This window comes from Pteronotus mesoamericanus, unplaced genomic scaffold (genome assembly GCF_021234165.1).
Source record: "Pteronotus mesoamericanus isolate MK-2021 breed Mesoamerican mustached bat unplaced genomic scaffold, CSHL_Meso_final contig_90, whole genome shotgun sequence".
In the NCBI taxonomy this organism is placed as follows: Eukaryota; Metazoa; Chordata; class Mammalia; order Chiroptera; family Mormoopidae; genus Pteronotus; species Pteronotus mesoamericanus.
This window is the reverse complement of record NW_026555277.1, coordinates 15,215,545-15,231,424: the sequence shown is the minus strand read 5'-3', so window position 1 is coordinate 15,231,424 and position 15,880 is coordinate 15,215,545. Positions and strand designations below refer to the sequence as shown.

At 35.7% G+C, this 15,880-nt stretch overlaps 1 protein-coding gene across 4 annotated transcripts in view; it reads right to left on the bottom strand.

Annotated features, from left to right (window-relative positions):
* The window catches only part of KANSL1L (KAT8 regulatory NSL complex subunit 1 like), a 112,730-nt gene extending 97,235 nt beyond the window's left edge, over positions 1-15,495 (bottom strand). For 3 of the 4 annotated variants that reach the window (XM_054585700.1, XM_054585698.1, XM_054585701.1), the window contains exon 1: positions 15,299-15,495. The gene's annotated coding sequence lies outside the window, so the exon portion shown is untranslated. The remainder of the gene's footprint in view (positions 1-15,298) is intronic. The other variant, XM_054585699.1, reaches the window with a different exon arrangement.
* Between the last annotated feature and the right edge of the window lie 385 nt (positions 15,496-15,880).

The window sequence follows — 15,880 nt, the reverse complement described above, 5'->3', positions numbered from 1 at the left end:
AATCCTACCTGAAAAATCGCTGGGGACTGTTACAGATGACCACTAAAGATTAATCCCAAAATTAAACAAACTTCATTGTATTTTTATCAAAAGAAAAATATGGACCATATATTCTGAAATATAGAAAAAATTAATTCAGTACCATTAAAAATTATGAAGACTGAATAGTTAGTGAAAAAAAATTTTTATCATGAACAATTCTAAGTTTCTGAAGACACTTTGGAACTACAATACTCCATCATTTTGTTTCAACACACATGATAGTTAAGAGTCACTTAAATGGCCACACTCTCATTTTGTATGTTCACATACAATGTGCTAGCTGTAATTCTATACCTTTATTTCCTATGTAAAAACACAAAACCAAAAGGTAATTCTTTGTAAAGATTAGTAAGAATGGTCAAAAGAAAAAAGAAGCAAGGAAATTCCTATGCAATTAAAAAAAAGAACATATATAGCATTAAAAGCAAGTGGTAGACTAGGAAAAGATATCTACAACATATATAAAAAATAAAGAATTAGTATCCAGAATTCATAAAGAACTCCTACAAATGGGCGAAGAATAGAGCAGTCAGGCATTTCACAGATGATGATATCCAAACAGTCATTAAACACATACTCATCTCACCAGTAATGAAGGAAATGTAGATTAATAAAGCAAGAGACCAGTTTTCTAACCACAAGATTGAAAAAATATTTTAAGTCTAATCACGGGTACACAAAAGAGAAGTTTTGTAATAGAAAAACATTTTTCAAAGCAATCTAGGTGCCTAACAATAAGAGAATGTATAATGAAACATGATGGAATACTACATAGCAGTTAAAAAAGAATGACCTAGATCTATATGTACAATGCATGAACCTCAAAAACAGTATAAAATTAAAAAGATGGTGCAGTATATAGTATGATACCATACAAATAAAATACAAACACAAAGCCCTATGTACTGTATAGGTATATATGTGTCTGTTTATCTGTTTAAAAAACAAAGCAGAAAAATAACCACCAAACTTGTAATAGTAGTTGCATCAAGTAAGTTCCATGAAACAGAACTAACAGAGATGGTTCAAGAGAAGTTAAATTTTAACTACAGAATTGTATTACTTGGGGTGGGGGGAAGACTAAATATGAACCAATGTTAATGAACACAATGAACCAATGTTAATGGTTGTTAATTCTCTGTGATTAAAAAAAAAATAGATGTTTCCCTTTTCTATACTTTACCATATCATATCTCAAAAAATGTAGATTTATGTGTAATTCTCTCCCAAAGTTCTTATGTCTCAAAATGTACACATTCTTTATATAATGCCTAAAAAGTAATAAGTATTATAAATAACAGACTCATTTCTCCTAAATTCACAAAAAAGGAAAAGAAAAATAACCAGATTATTGGGTTTTTAGTATATATTTTACGTTCTACTTTCATGAGATATATATAAATAATTATAAAACAAGTTATTAGCATTGGTAAATTTTTTTCAAGAGTCAATCTGTCACCAACTCAGTGACTGTATCTCTAATCTATAAACATGTACAACAATATTTGAATAATTACATTGTTCTCCAAGGTATACTGCCTTAATCACTGCTCTTGCTGATTTATATTGAAAAGATACTATACTCCATCCCTTCCCTACCCGCCTACTACATCTCAAAAATTTGTACAAAGTGCTAAGGATATAATAAAAGAGGCTAGTAGAAGGGATAGAGGTAAAATACCATGAGGCAGTACAGTTGATGTTAGGCCTTGGATAAACTAAAGGGAAAAATAAAAATAAGAGATAGATAAAATATACACAGGTTAACAGTAAGGAATTAGAGTTGGTATCAAAAAGTGAAGGTGGAAGAAATAAATGCAGATTAAGAGGCTAAGGCATTTTATGGTAGAGAACTAGGATAAAAGACACACACACACACACACACACACACACACACACACACACACAGCTTTCAAAGTGATTTTAATAATCCTCATCTCCTGGTATTCATACCCTTATGTAATCCTCTCCTCTTGAGTATGGACGAGATTTATTGACTTGCTTTTAGGAAACAGAAGGCAGCAGAGGTGATGGGATGTCTCTGCCTAGATTCGGTTACAAAGTGACTGTGGCTTCCATCTTGCCAACCTCTCACTCAGAGATGCCAAGTGCCATGCTATGAGCTGAAAAGACCCGCATAGCAAAGAACTATTGTCTCCAGCCAACAGATAGCAGTGAGGCCTGTCAATAGGTGTATGAGTGATCTGAGGATCTGAGAAGTAGATTCTTCCCCAGTCAAGCTTTCAGGTGACTACAGTTGACTGCAACCTTGTGAGAAACCTTAGCCAGAAGCACCCAGCCAAGCCATGCCTACAGCTCTGATCTGCACAAAAACACTTCAAGCCATTAAATTTTAAGTAATTTGTTACATAGCAATAGTAACGAACCCAATTAGATACAAAGACTTTTGGGTTCTAGTCTCTGGAAGGCCAGCCCATATCACAGTTTCTATTCTAGGATTTATGTGAAGTTCTTCCATAGTCTATTCTCAAGTGTACCCTTATGAAAAATCTGGCCTGAAAATCTCTCTAGTTTGTAGCCAAAATAAACTGATGAAAACAATGTTTCCTGTCATTTTTTTTAAAAAGGTCAAATATGTTCATATAGTTTTAGCATAAAGCATAAGTGCATTCATTCCAATTATTTAAATATGTAATCACTGTGTACAAAAATGTTTCCTGATTATTCTAAATTCTACCACTTCTGACAACCTCCATAAACAGCTATGCTTATCATTAACATTTCTAAGGCTTGTAACTTACTATTTTGTTAACCACTGTATCACCATCATGAAACACTATATGACACATAGCAGGTGCTCAGTAAATATCTGCTGAATAAATGAGTGGTTGCCATATACTTAGAAAAAAATCCAAAGTCATCCTTACCATGGCCTACAAAGTTCTACAGGTCCTTGACTACCTCACCCTCTGCAACTCTCTCCATGGGTTACTACACTGCGGAAACAACGACCTCTGTGCCATTCTTGAAACGATATATCAAGCACATCCCCACTGCAGGGGCTTCATACTTGCTCTTTTCTCAACCTAGAAAAAATGTTTCCCCAAAGGCTAGCTCCCTCACTTCATTTATGTTTCTGCTCTACAGCAACCTCATCAGAGTCCTTCCTTGACCAATATATTTACAATAGCTTTAGCCCCTCGCTTCATGACTCTCCATTCCCTTACACTGCTTTATAGTTCCTCATGGCACTAGCTAACATTTTATTACATTCTAGGGAGGAATATAGTTTAAGGACAGACATCTGTTTTGTTCAATGTTCTAATAGCCAGCACTTAAAACAATGCCTGGTACACTATAACTGTCAGATATTTATTGACAAAATTAAACACACAAATCATGACTTTTAAAAGTGTCCAGGATTTAGTAATTAGTAGTAAGCAATCACACATATTTCATTTACTACTTTTAAAATAAATGTTACAAACACAGCAATATATAAAACGGGTATGTCACAGGCAAGTGTTGCTTATTCCATAAATGCCAAGACTGGCTCAACATTAAAAAAACAACCATTGAAATTCACCCCATCAAAAAACTGAAAAACATATGATCCCAACAGATGAAGTATTCAAAGAAATCCAAAATCTATTCATGATTATGGGGAAAAGAAACTTAGCAAATTAGGAAACAGAAGGGCATTGCTTAACCTGGCAGAGTATTTACACAAAAGCCTAAGGATCACTACATAATTAATGATGAAAAGACTGAACACTTCTGTCCCAAGACTGGGGATGAGGCAAGGTGTCTTTTTTTTTTTTTAAGATTTTATTTATTTATTTTTAGGGAGAGGAGAAGAGAGGGAGAAAAAGAGGGAGAGAAATAATGTGTCTTTGCCTTTTGAATGCCCCCAAGTGCGGACCTGGCCCGCAACCCAGGCTTGTGCCCGACTGGGAATCAAACCAGCAACCCTTTGGTTCACAGACCGGCGCTCAATCTACTGAGACACACCAGACAGGGCAAGTTGTCTCTTCTTTACTATTTATCATCATACTGGAGGTCCTAGCCAGTGGTATAGTAAAAGAGCAAAGAAATGAAAGGTATACAGATTGGAAAGTAAAAATAAAACTGTGTATATTCACAGGAGACATGATTTTCAACATAGAAAATTGCAAAGAATTTTTTAAAAAGTTCCTAGATCTAATGAGTTTACTAAGGTAGCAGATGTAAGGTCAAGACACAAAAATCATTTACATTTCTATATACTAGAAATGAAAAACTAGAAATAGAAATTTTTAAAGTATAAATTCCAACAGCTCCAAAATCATGATACACTTAAATATAAACCTAACAAAATATGTCCATGAGCTATATACTGAAAAAAAAAGTTTTAAATTAATGAATATCTAAATAAATGGACTGACATACTATGTTCACAGATTAGATTATACAATATTGTTACAATGTTTATTCTTCTTAAAATCTGTAGAGTCAACACAATCCTAGCAATCAAAATCTTGACAGCATTTTTTCCTGATATCAACATGTTGAAAAATGTATATGGAAAGGCAAAGTGCCATAATAGCCAAAACAAGAAAAACAAACCTAAAAGTACTCACGTTATCTGTCAACTTACAATAGTCAAAATAGTGTGGCATTGGCAAAAGAATGAACACAGATCAATCAGAGGAATGAGAGCTCCAGAACAAACCCACACACATAGTCAACTGATTTTTAACAAAGATGAAATGACAGTTCAACATAGAAAAACTAGTATTTGTTGTTGTTGTTGTTTTAAACAAATGGTTTTGGAACAATAGGACATCCAAAGGCAAAAGAAAAAAACAAGAACCTATAACTGACCCTTAAATGTATGCCTCATACCTTATATAAAAATGGTTACATCCACTGCAAAAGATTATAGACCTAACTGTAAAACTTACAACCATAAAACTTTGGGGGCGGGGGGGAAAACACAGAAAACCTTTGTGATACTAGGTAAGGAAAAAATTTTTTAAGATAGAACACCAAAAGCATTATTCATAAAAGAAAAAATTTTGACTTCTTCAAAATTAAAATAAATACTAAATAAGCATTTAAAATTATTTTAAAATAATTTTAACGTAACAATTGAGAGTACAACTCCTGGAAGTCACTGAGTTTAGCATTAAGGTTAACTCTGAATAATGGTTTCGACCATTACACACTTTTACATTGTAATTATTTTTAATCATGTATTATTTCATTTAATACACAATAGACAACTGTTTGGAGGCAGAATGAATAAGAATACTTGCACAGTCCAATAGTAATTCTGCAAATTCAGCTCAAGGTGATCTCTTTTAGTTCCATAAGCTGTGTTCCACATGATCACAATTACTTTATAGCTCTTAATTAACGCAAGAAATGAAGAACTAGCTGAGTCATACAGGTTTGTCTATTTTTGGTAGACGCTAGATTTTAACTCCCATTTAACATATATTCAATCTGAAACCTAACATTCAATAATTCAGTTAAAACACATTTATTGAACAATGTGTAGCAGATACATTCTCGGGTAACAAGATAGCAGTAAACATGAAATATAAGGTTTCTATTCTTATAAAGCTTACAATTTAGCAAATGATAGATTTGGGTAAATATTCAAATAAGAAAATACCAAGTAAATAAGGGATCTTTATGAAAATTAAACAGAGTGACAGAACATGACTACATTAGGGCAAAAATTAATTCAGATTTATAAATGAAAGAAGGCCTCTGTTTGAGTGACATCTGCCCTGAGACCTGAAATGACAAAAACAAGCTAAGCAAGATTTCAGGTAAGAGACTTCCAAGGAAGACAGACAACTAATACAAAGCTTTCAGGCAGGAATAAAATTGTCGTTTTTGTGGAACAAATGACAAATGTATCTAGAACATAATGAGCCAAAGAAAGAGAGTAATAGGAAATAAAATCAGAGATGAGAGAGAGAGAGAGAGAAGGCCCAAACCATAGACACTGTACATAAATCAAAGGGAAGCCACTGAAAGAATCTGGATGAGGAAATAACATGATCTGATTTACATTTTTATTCAAAAAATAATTATTGTGACTTTTCTGTAGATAAAAAATGTATATTAGAGAAAAAAATGAAAATAGCTACCTGGAGCAGCAACAGAGCGACCAGCTAGGAAACTACTGAGGTAATACAGGAGAGATGGTAGTGATGGTTTGGACTAGAGAGGTGGTAGTAGAAATGAAAATGGATAAATCTAGCATATGTTTCAAAGGAGAATTGACAAAACTTTTGACTGTCAAGATTTTGTGGGGCTTAAGGAAAAGAAGAATCAAGTATGACTCTTAGGTTTTGACTTCAGCAACTGAGTGGTCAGTGGTGCTATACTCTAAAGTGGAGCAGACCTAGGGAGACAGAAGGTTGAAGAAGAAAAATTAAAAGTTCTGTTTCTGATATGTGGGCTTTGAAGTATCTATCAGCCATGCAAATAGAAGCAGTTGGATAAACAAGTCTAGAGTTCAGGCAAGAAGTCATAATTACAGATATTACTTTGGGGAGTCATTGGCATATAAATAGTATTTAAAGTCAAAGGACTAGAAGAGTTTATCTAGGGAGAGACTATAGACAAAAAAAAAAAGAACGGAGGATCTAGCTCTGGGGTTAACTCAAATTCATTTGATTAAAGGAGAAAGAAGAAGAGCCTTATTAAGAGGAAAAAAACCTTAAAAAATCTTTCAGTGAAATAGAAGGAAATTCCAGAATACGGAACTGTTTAAAAGTAAATAAAGAAGACATGGACAGCTCTATGAAATGCTACAGTAAGGTCAAACAAAATAACAGAAGAGAAGTGGCAGATGACATATAACACTCTAAGAAAAGTGTTGAAGAGTCTTTTTCTTTGTTAAAAGTAATAAAGAATTATTCAAATCCAGCCTGCACTAGTCTTCCACGTTGGAGAAGGGAAATTCCCACCCCCGCACCCGCACTTAGCCATCATTTCCCACCTAAGCAGGGGTTAAAACTGACATTCACTTAAGTTCACAGCCCAAGGGCACAAGCTCTGTAAAAGACACACCTAATCATCAATCAGACTTTAGAACACTTCCCCTTCCCCTCACATCTTATTAAAGGCCTATCCACAGGAGTTCCATTTACCCAAAACGTCCTGTCCCCTCTTCTAACAAGAAATACAAGGTATAGTAAAAAACAAAAAATACAGTCTGAACATACAGAGCAAGAATCAAATTCAGATATAGCAGAAATGTTGGAATTATCAGACCATGAATTAAAACAACTTAAATTACAAATCACGATTAATTTGCTAAGGGCTCCAATCGAAAAAGTAGACAACTTGCAAGAACAGATGCATAACATAAGCAGAGGGATGAGTATTGTAAGAAAGAATCAGAAAGAAATGCTAGAGATCAGTAACGCTGTAACAGAAATGATAATGCCTTTGATGGGCTCATTCCTTGACTAGACAAGGCTGAGAAAGGACTTTCTGACCTTCAGAATATATCAACAGAAAATTCTAAAAGCAAAAAACAAAGAGAAAAAAGACTGAAAAAATAAACTATCCAAGAATTGTGAGACAACTACAAAAGGTGTTGACGTAAGTTTTATGTAATGAGAATACCAGCAGGTGAGAGAGAACAGAAAAAAATAGTTGAAGTACAAATGACTGAGAATTTCTCCAAATTAATGTCAGATATCAAACCACAGATCAAGGAAGGTCAAAGTTCTCCAAGCAAAATAAACACCAAAGTAAATTAAATAGCATATATCACTCCATAAATGAAACAAAGTATTAAAATATTGCATAATATATAATAATTAATAGTATACTTAACAACAAATGTTAGTACAAAAATCATCACGTATTTTTCCCACCAGAACAAAAGCTGCATAAATGCAGGATTTGGATGTTTTCATTCACTGCTGGATCCTAGAATGTTGTTTGGTACATAACAGGCACTTAATAAATATTTCTTCAATAAATATCATCCAAAATAATAAAATTATTTTAAAATTTCAAGAAAGGAAGTTCATGAAATATTTTATTATGAAAGGAATCTTAAGACTAGGAAACATTAGCTTAGAACAACACTGTCCAATAGAAATATCACGTGAATTACTTCTGTAATTTCAAATTTTTCTACTAGACATTTTAAAAGTAAAAAGGAACATATGAAATTAATTTTAATTTTATTAAACTCATCACATAAGATATTACTTCAACATGTGATCAATACAAAAATTTCTTGGTAAGATACTTTACGTACTTCTATATATATGCTATGTCTTCAAAATCTAGTACTTAGTTTGTATTTGGCAAAAACCCAATTTGTACCACATTTCATGTTCTTAATTGTCACATGTGGTTAAGGAACTATTTACTATACTGGATAGTACACAGTATAAAGTGTATGACCCCACCTCCCGCCAATTAAATAGGAATCAATCATTAACTAAAGTGTTTGAATCCCCAAAGTTCTTAGCCAAATATGTTTAGTATTTCTAGATACCTATTAATATTTTAGGTTATACAAATAGAATATGGGGAAAGCAAATCCTCAAAGATCACCTTGATCTTATGACTGTTCAGTTTCTAATTATGCCCATAATTGTGTGGGGGAAAAGTATTTGGATCTCAGCTAAATTTAAGAAATTTCTTTCTAGCTGCTAAAATATTGTACTCTATTTATTCAAGGCACCACCATCATTTTTGATAATTATTTATCTCTTACACACCCAAGGTACTCAAGTAAAATAGGTCTCTTCTCCAAAAGAAGTTACTCTAATGCTGTGGGACTTCAAAAATCTGGAAGGGACAAAACTGAGAAAAAGATTAAATTCACTTAACCACAACATACAGAAACTAAAATGTTAAGCAAACAGGATTTAAAAAACAAAACCACAAGAAACCGTATCAGTACCTTTTCAAAGAAAGCAACTTGGTAACTTTGATTATCTATCAACAGGCAACAGTTATAGATAATCCAAAATAGTTATATTTCCTGAAAATGAATTTCACCGTTATGTTTTTACAAAAGAATTTTCAACTTACACACCAGTTTAACTAAAGATAAATGAATAGTAATTCCTCAGCACATCTGCAGCCCAGAAATTTTGGGGGTGACAAAAAAACAAAATGAAGAAATAAAAACCCAACACATTGTATAATCCACCAAGTAAATAACCCTCTAGTGAATAGTACAGATCTCAATATATACCCATTTTTCTTAGAAGTATCATTAAAAAATACCAACCAGAGAAAATTTCAGCAAAACAAGCCAAAGTTTATGCTTTATATAAACACTTAAAAACTACATGGAATCTAAACTTTTTTGTTTTAGGTTACGTTAAATTTCATTATTACATATAACCCTGGCCGGGCTGCTCAGTGGTTGGAGTGTTGTCCCATGTACCAAAAGGCTGCTGGCTCAATCCCTGGTCAGGGCACATACCCAAGCTGTGGATTCGGTCCCTGGTCGGGGATTCGGTCCCTGGTCGGGGCATGTACTGGAGGCAACCGATTGATGTTTCTCACATTGATGTTCTCTCTCTCTACCCGCCCCCGTCCTCTCTCTCCAAAATCAATAAACATATCCTCTGGTGAGGATTAAAAAAATTTTTTTTATTATTATACATACATCAAATTAATTCAGTAAAAAAAAAAAAAGAGAGAGAGAGAGAGGCTATAAAGTAAGCCTGAAATATAAATCCTAATTTTGGTCTGCAATTTAATCCAAAAAACATTTATTGTAAACTAAGGAGGAAATAAGTTTTTCTGACAGTATTATTACTGTAAATAAAAAGGCTTTCCCTGCTGTCTAGAAAACGTTTTCATTAGTGACCATCTTTATCATCTTTATTTTTAAGATTTGTAAATCAAGCATATTTATGAATTTAGCATTAATTAAATGTAATATCCTTGGACATGAGATATAGTAAATATGTCATCCCTCAAAAGATGTATGTACATAGCAAGATAATTACTATGTCAGTACAGTTGATCCTGACACTTAGTAATCAGGTCTACAAATTAATATATAGGTCACATATACCAAATATTTTTGACATACTTTCTAAAGAAAATCGAAAATTTAGCAATCTGGTCTACAGACTTGAAACTGATAATCTAGAGTCTAGACGGTATAGATTAAGAACCAGCTACTCAGCCATAAAAAAAAAAAACCAAAAAAAAAAAAACACCCTTTTCAGCAGTGTGGATGGAGCTGGAAAACATTATACTAAATGAAATAAGCCATTCAGAGAAAGACAGATACCATATGATTTCCCTCATAATTGGAATCTAATGAACAAACTGCACTAACAAGGAAAATGCAGACGGACTCATAGATGGAGAGCAGATGACAGCTATGGGCGGTGGGGAGGTCAGGGGATGGAGGGATTGAGCGAAAAAGGACCCAAGCACATGGACAACAGGATGGTGATTGCTGGCAGGAGAGGGTATAAGGGGACTAAATGGTAATGGGGAAAAAATAAAAATAAAAATTTTAAGAAAACAAAACAAAACACTCTTCTTCCTGAGAAGGAACATTAGAAATTGAAAACCAAAGCTAATTTTCGTACCCTAAATTACTGCTTCAGACTTGACTATGATTTATATTCTAGCATGAGTATGTATATTCCATATAGTCCATGGAAAATATCCTATCCAAACTATCCTTAAACATTAAATTTACTCTTTCAACTGGAACCTGGATAATTGCAATTCTCTTAAATACAGAGCAGTAACACAAACTAGGAATAAAGTTATCACAAAGAAGGCAGATTCATCCATATAAGAAAATGAAAAGACTACCAAGGGCGTTTTCAGAGATGGGAATACCTTGAAGTAGGAGCAAATATTAAATTATTTCCGCAGTTTCAACTTAAATATGTTTCAAGTAGCACTGATTATAATAAAAGAGCAAGAATAGGGAAAAAAAGAGAAATTATTTTAGCAAAATATGAGCATCTCTTTCAAACATCACCAAAATATATAGGCACTCAATTTCTAATTTCCAATCTCATAAAGGAAAAATCCAATTAAAACAAGGCAAGTAATGAGAAAGAGTTTACAATGGGAAAATATTATTCCTCTACATGCTAGAAATAAATGGAAGGTATGAATTCAAAATACAGCATTTTGTTTTCAAGATTTATTTATGCCGTATATGGGAACTCTCAATTTACAGCAGAAAACACTGCAGTAATTGGCATGACCAGGGTACTGGTTACCTCAGTACTTCCTACTCAACAATGTTTATAGAAAAAACTTCCACTTTGGAAACTATACCTAAAAAAGGAATTTTCTTTGAAGCCTAAAAGAATTTAATTAAAGATAAAGCTCCTTGGGTGGTCGCATAACACATCAAACAGATCATACTTCAAGCAGAATTGTTACTATTCAGTTATAAATGCATGACTCATAAGAATGTAAATGAAAAGGGGTTTTTTTCTGTGTACATCAACTTGGAAGTATGTTTTTTCTGTGCATGTCAACTTGGAGGTACAATCAGAAATATATTATCACATTTGCTCAGTCTATAGATTTTGGCTCCAATTTAACTTTATGTGGTTAAACACTGATTAATGAATGACATGTTACCAAATAAAAAAATTTTTAATTACTTTAAAAAACATGCTTAAGAATCCTTGGTCATACAGAACTGGAAACATACAATAAATAGAAAGTTCATTGAAAATACTAACAAAGCCTCAATATTATAAATGAATGTATTTCCTCCCAATACTCGGAGAATTTTCACACTCACAGCGTTTCTAAAAACCTACATATATTATCAAGTATTAAAAACTTCCATTATGAATTGTCTTCAGATTTTCATTATAGACTGTCTACAGGCAAATACAATATTACCATTTTTACTAACATTTGCTGGTAGTTTATCCCACATGATCAGGGAAGAAGTACAGTTCAGTGAAATCTCTCTTCAGGAACTTTAAAAGGAAGAAAAATATAAATTTTTTTTGGAAATGATATAGCTACCTTCCTTGCCTTTCTAAATGAAACACATTAAAAGTAATGTCAGATTGTAGTGATGGCTCAGGGTCATCCATTATAGTCCTATAATACAGTAAGGATTTTAAGGACAGAAGTGTAAGTGATGACATACTTAAAAGTCAGTAAATCGGTTGCTAATTACCTAATAGCTGTCACTTCTGTTGAAAGCAGAACCATTCCTTGCTGTTTATAACCTGACAAATCTAATCAATAAACAATCCCAAAACAATTCTAAAACCTGAAGGAAACAGCTTTCTCCTCCTTCAACTACCACCTAATACTGCATAGACAAATGTAAAAGGGCATGGAGATAACTAACTAAATAAATGAAAATTATTATAAATAAAAATTACATATGACAGAAGTTTTACATGGTAGACTAAAGGCAGTAAAAGATGTTATAGGCAATAACTGGTGGGTTACTGAGAACAATCTGAATAATAAAACAGAAACTTTGGATAATAGGCATTTTTTTTAAAGACAGAAAAGGCTACGAGTGAAAGAACAATTGAAGTGAAATTTGTCAGTGAATTCTGTACAAGATAGATGAATAAAGGAAATGAAATAATCTAAGTTACCATGATAAATGGTATCAAAGGTGGATGGAGCTCTTAGATAATGCAACAGTTGCACAATGGAAAGTCATTGGACCTTTTAGTAGGCAACTGTGGTAAGATCAGTGCCCTCTGACCACACACATACACACAAGAATGGATACTTAAAAGTAATGGATCAATGAAATAACTGATAATACATAGTATATTGCCAAAAATGTCCTCATAAATTAAGACAAAAAAAAAATTTCCTGGGTTTCAAGATGTCAAAAAGGTAAATATTAATAGACAACTGGCAAGTATTTATCAAGTACCTACTATGTGATTTGCAGCATATCAAATATGAAATATATTCCTCTCCCTCAAGCAGCTTACAGCAAATTAGGAAAATAAATATATCACAGACATTAAGTAAAAAAAAAAAAAAAAGTTATACAAATTAAAGCAAGGTTTTCATTTTAATGCTAACAAATTATGAACAAAGCTGTAATGTGAGGCCTGGTCATAGACTAGATGAGTATGAGTAACATTCTGGAAAGTCATTTGATGACGCTACAAGAGCCAACACACACACATACACACACCCTCTCTTTCTCCACACCCCCCCCCCCGCCCCGCGCCGCCCCCAGCCAGGAATTCTTCCTTTACAAATCGGAAGGAAAAATTTTTTTCAGAGATTTATGTAAAAGGCCTATTAATGAAAGTTACACTGGCAAAACGTTAGAAACATCCCAAACATCTGCCAATAACAAATTTAAATATGATAGTTACATGATGTAATGCTAAGCAGGCAAAAATAATTTTTCCAAAGACTATTTAATGACATGGGGATGTTTATGAGGTAAAATTAGATAAATATGCTGCAGGCTCCTATTTCTAGGAAAAACACAAAATGCATAGGAAAATATTTAAAGAGAAATACAATTTTTATTTTTACTCGCACTCATCTTGATTTTTCAAATTATTTTGTAATAAAATTTCGAGCAATTACGTTTCAAAAGGCACGTCACACCCAAAGAAAGTAAAAAAAGAAAAAAGAAATCAATGTGAAAGAACTGGCCCGGATTAAGAGAAATTTCATGTATTAAAAAAAAGAAAAAAATTCTCCCCAAGGGCTGGGAAAAAGAAGTAATGACAATCTAGATTAAAACTATGAGGAAATGATGGCACCCTTGACACTGATCTGAACAAGTAAGTGGAAAATGAGGGAGATCAAAGATAACAGTTACAACAGATTTTGAAGATATCCAAATATATCCTATTTCATGATTCAGTGTTTATATTTTTCCAGTATGCTGGCTTATTAAAAAAAAAAACCAGTGAGTTTTGTTATAAAACCGTATTACGTAGCAATTTTTTTTATTTGTAGTGTTGGTAAAGATCATAAATCATTACTACTAAGGCATTTGATTTTATAACGATCTCTTAACGCAGGGACAACGCTATGAAACTATTTACAAGAGAAAACAGAGATCAGAGATGTTGGGACTTGCCCATGGAAGCAGCTAGTAAGAACTGGAAACAGCAGAGACCACTCACTGCTAAGCCTCTTTCTCAAGCAATCTACAATCCAGAACTGCAGATTTTTCTCCAATATTATTTTTAGAGCCACTTTTTCCTAGTCAAAAAAAAACACTGCTGGTCTTGTCTGCAGTACTGGTAAATATCTCGCTCAGGTTTTTGTTAATCTGCCCCTTCCTGCATTTTTTAAAACATTCCTGCTGACCAAAACTCGGCACGAAGTTAAGCAAACCGATTAACGAAAGACGCAACAAAGCTATCCTCTTAAATCTCGCCAGCTGACCAAAGTTTGGGGAAAGCAAAAGGAATGTGCTTCCCACGACTTAAAAAAAAAAAGAAATAGAAATCATCTCCCACGCCAGACAAGGAACAAACCCAACACTAATTTTCTCGGAGTAAGAAAACATCACACAAACGTCCATCCAGAGCCTTCCCTCTTCGATGTAAAACTATCTATCGTCTTCCTTTCCAGTGGTTTCTTTACTGACCCGGACATAGCCTCGTAGTTCTTACTACGAAACTGGGGAGAGCCTCAAATTTTCCATCAACGTCGGTCCCTTCTGCACACCGAGAAGCGACACAAACTTACAAACATCATTCCTCAGTAATTCTCTACATTCCCCACCTCCACCCCCATCTAATTCGAAAGACCAAACCAACGTTTCCCTGGAATAAAGTGTGAAAGAAATAAAACAAGAGTCACAACTAGCCTAAGTGCCAGCTATCACGGAATCACCCTAAACAGCGTTTGCCACAACTGCACCCGCAGAAGCTCCGCAACCCAAGCAAGAGGCGGGTCCAGAAGGCCACGTGTTCGGCCTTCTGCGCACGCGCTAGCCAAAACAAAAGGAAGGCCTGCCAAGCCCCTCCCCTTCCCCACGTGACTGCTCCTAGGTCCGCCCCCAACTTCTCCCTCCACCCCTTTCCTCCCCTCCCCTGAGCTACTGCCAAGGCTGTTAGGTTTAGCCGTTTAAATCTGGCTGCGGTCCGACCCCTGCCCTAGAGCACAATCCTGTGCGGGACCCAGAGTCGCGCAGCCCAGAGGATTCGAGGGGCAAGAGAGCTACCGGTCGGTCGCTTGGCCCGCAATCCAGCCAGCGGTCCTCTCCGCCCTTTCCTCCCCGCGCTGCCCCCGACCCCAGCAGAGGAGACCCACCCCCACTTAGCCCGCCGCTGCGACGCCGGCCACTCGCCTGCTGGGGCGCCCTGGCTCCCCTCCGCCGCCGCACCTTTGGTCCGGCCGTGGTGGGGGCTGCTGAAGTGATCTCTAGCTGCCCGCCCGCCTCCCCCACCCGGGGCGCTGCTGACTCGTCTCCAGAGCGCGCCCCGTTCCTGTCCCGGCTGCCGCCGCCGCCGCCGCGGTTTAACAGTCCGCCCGCAGCCAGCACCTCGGGGCGGCTCGGGGAACAGAACCCTGCCGTGGTGGAGGGGCAGTGGGCGGGGCGCGGCGCAGGCCAATGGCAGCGGGGGAGGGGCAGCGCCATGCAAATGAGCGCGGGTGGTGGGGAAACCCCGGCCGAGGCGGGGCCTACAAAAGCGTTCTGGAAGTGGTTGGAGTCCGACGCCCGAACACCGCTGCAGAGGCGCGGCGGCTCCTTCGGGGAGCGTTTCACGTCTCCCCGGCTTCCTCCTTTCCCTTTTTCCGTGCCAGCCGGGAGAAATATACACACACAACAAAAACGCGCCTCCGTGATTTCCCGCCCCTGCTTCGCTATTTTTGTACCACCGTGACAACGGAAACAAAGCGCTGGGAAAAGTGAGGCTGCTTGACGTCC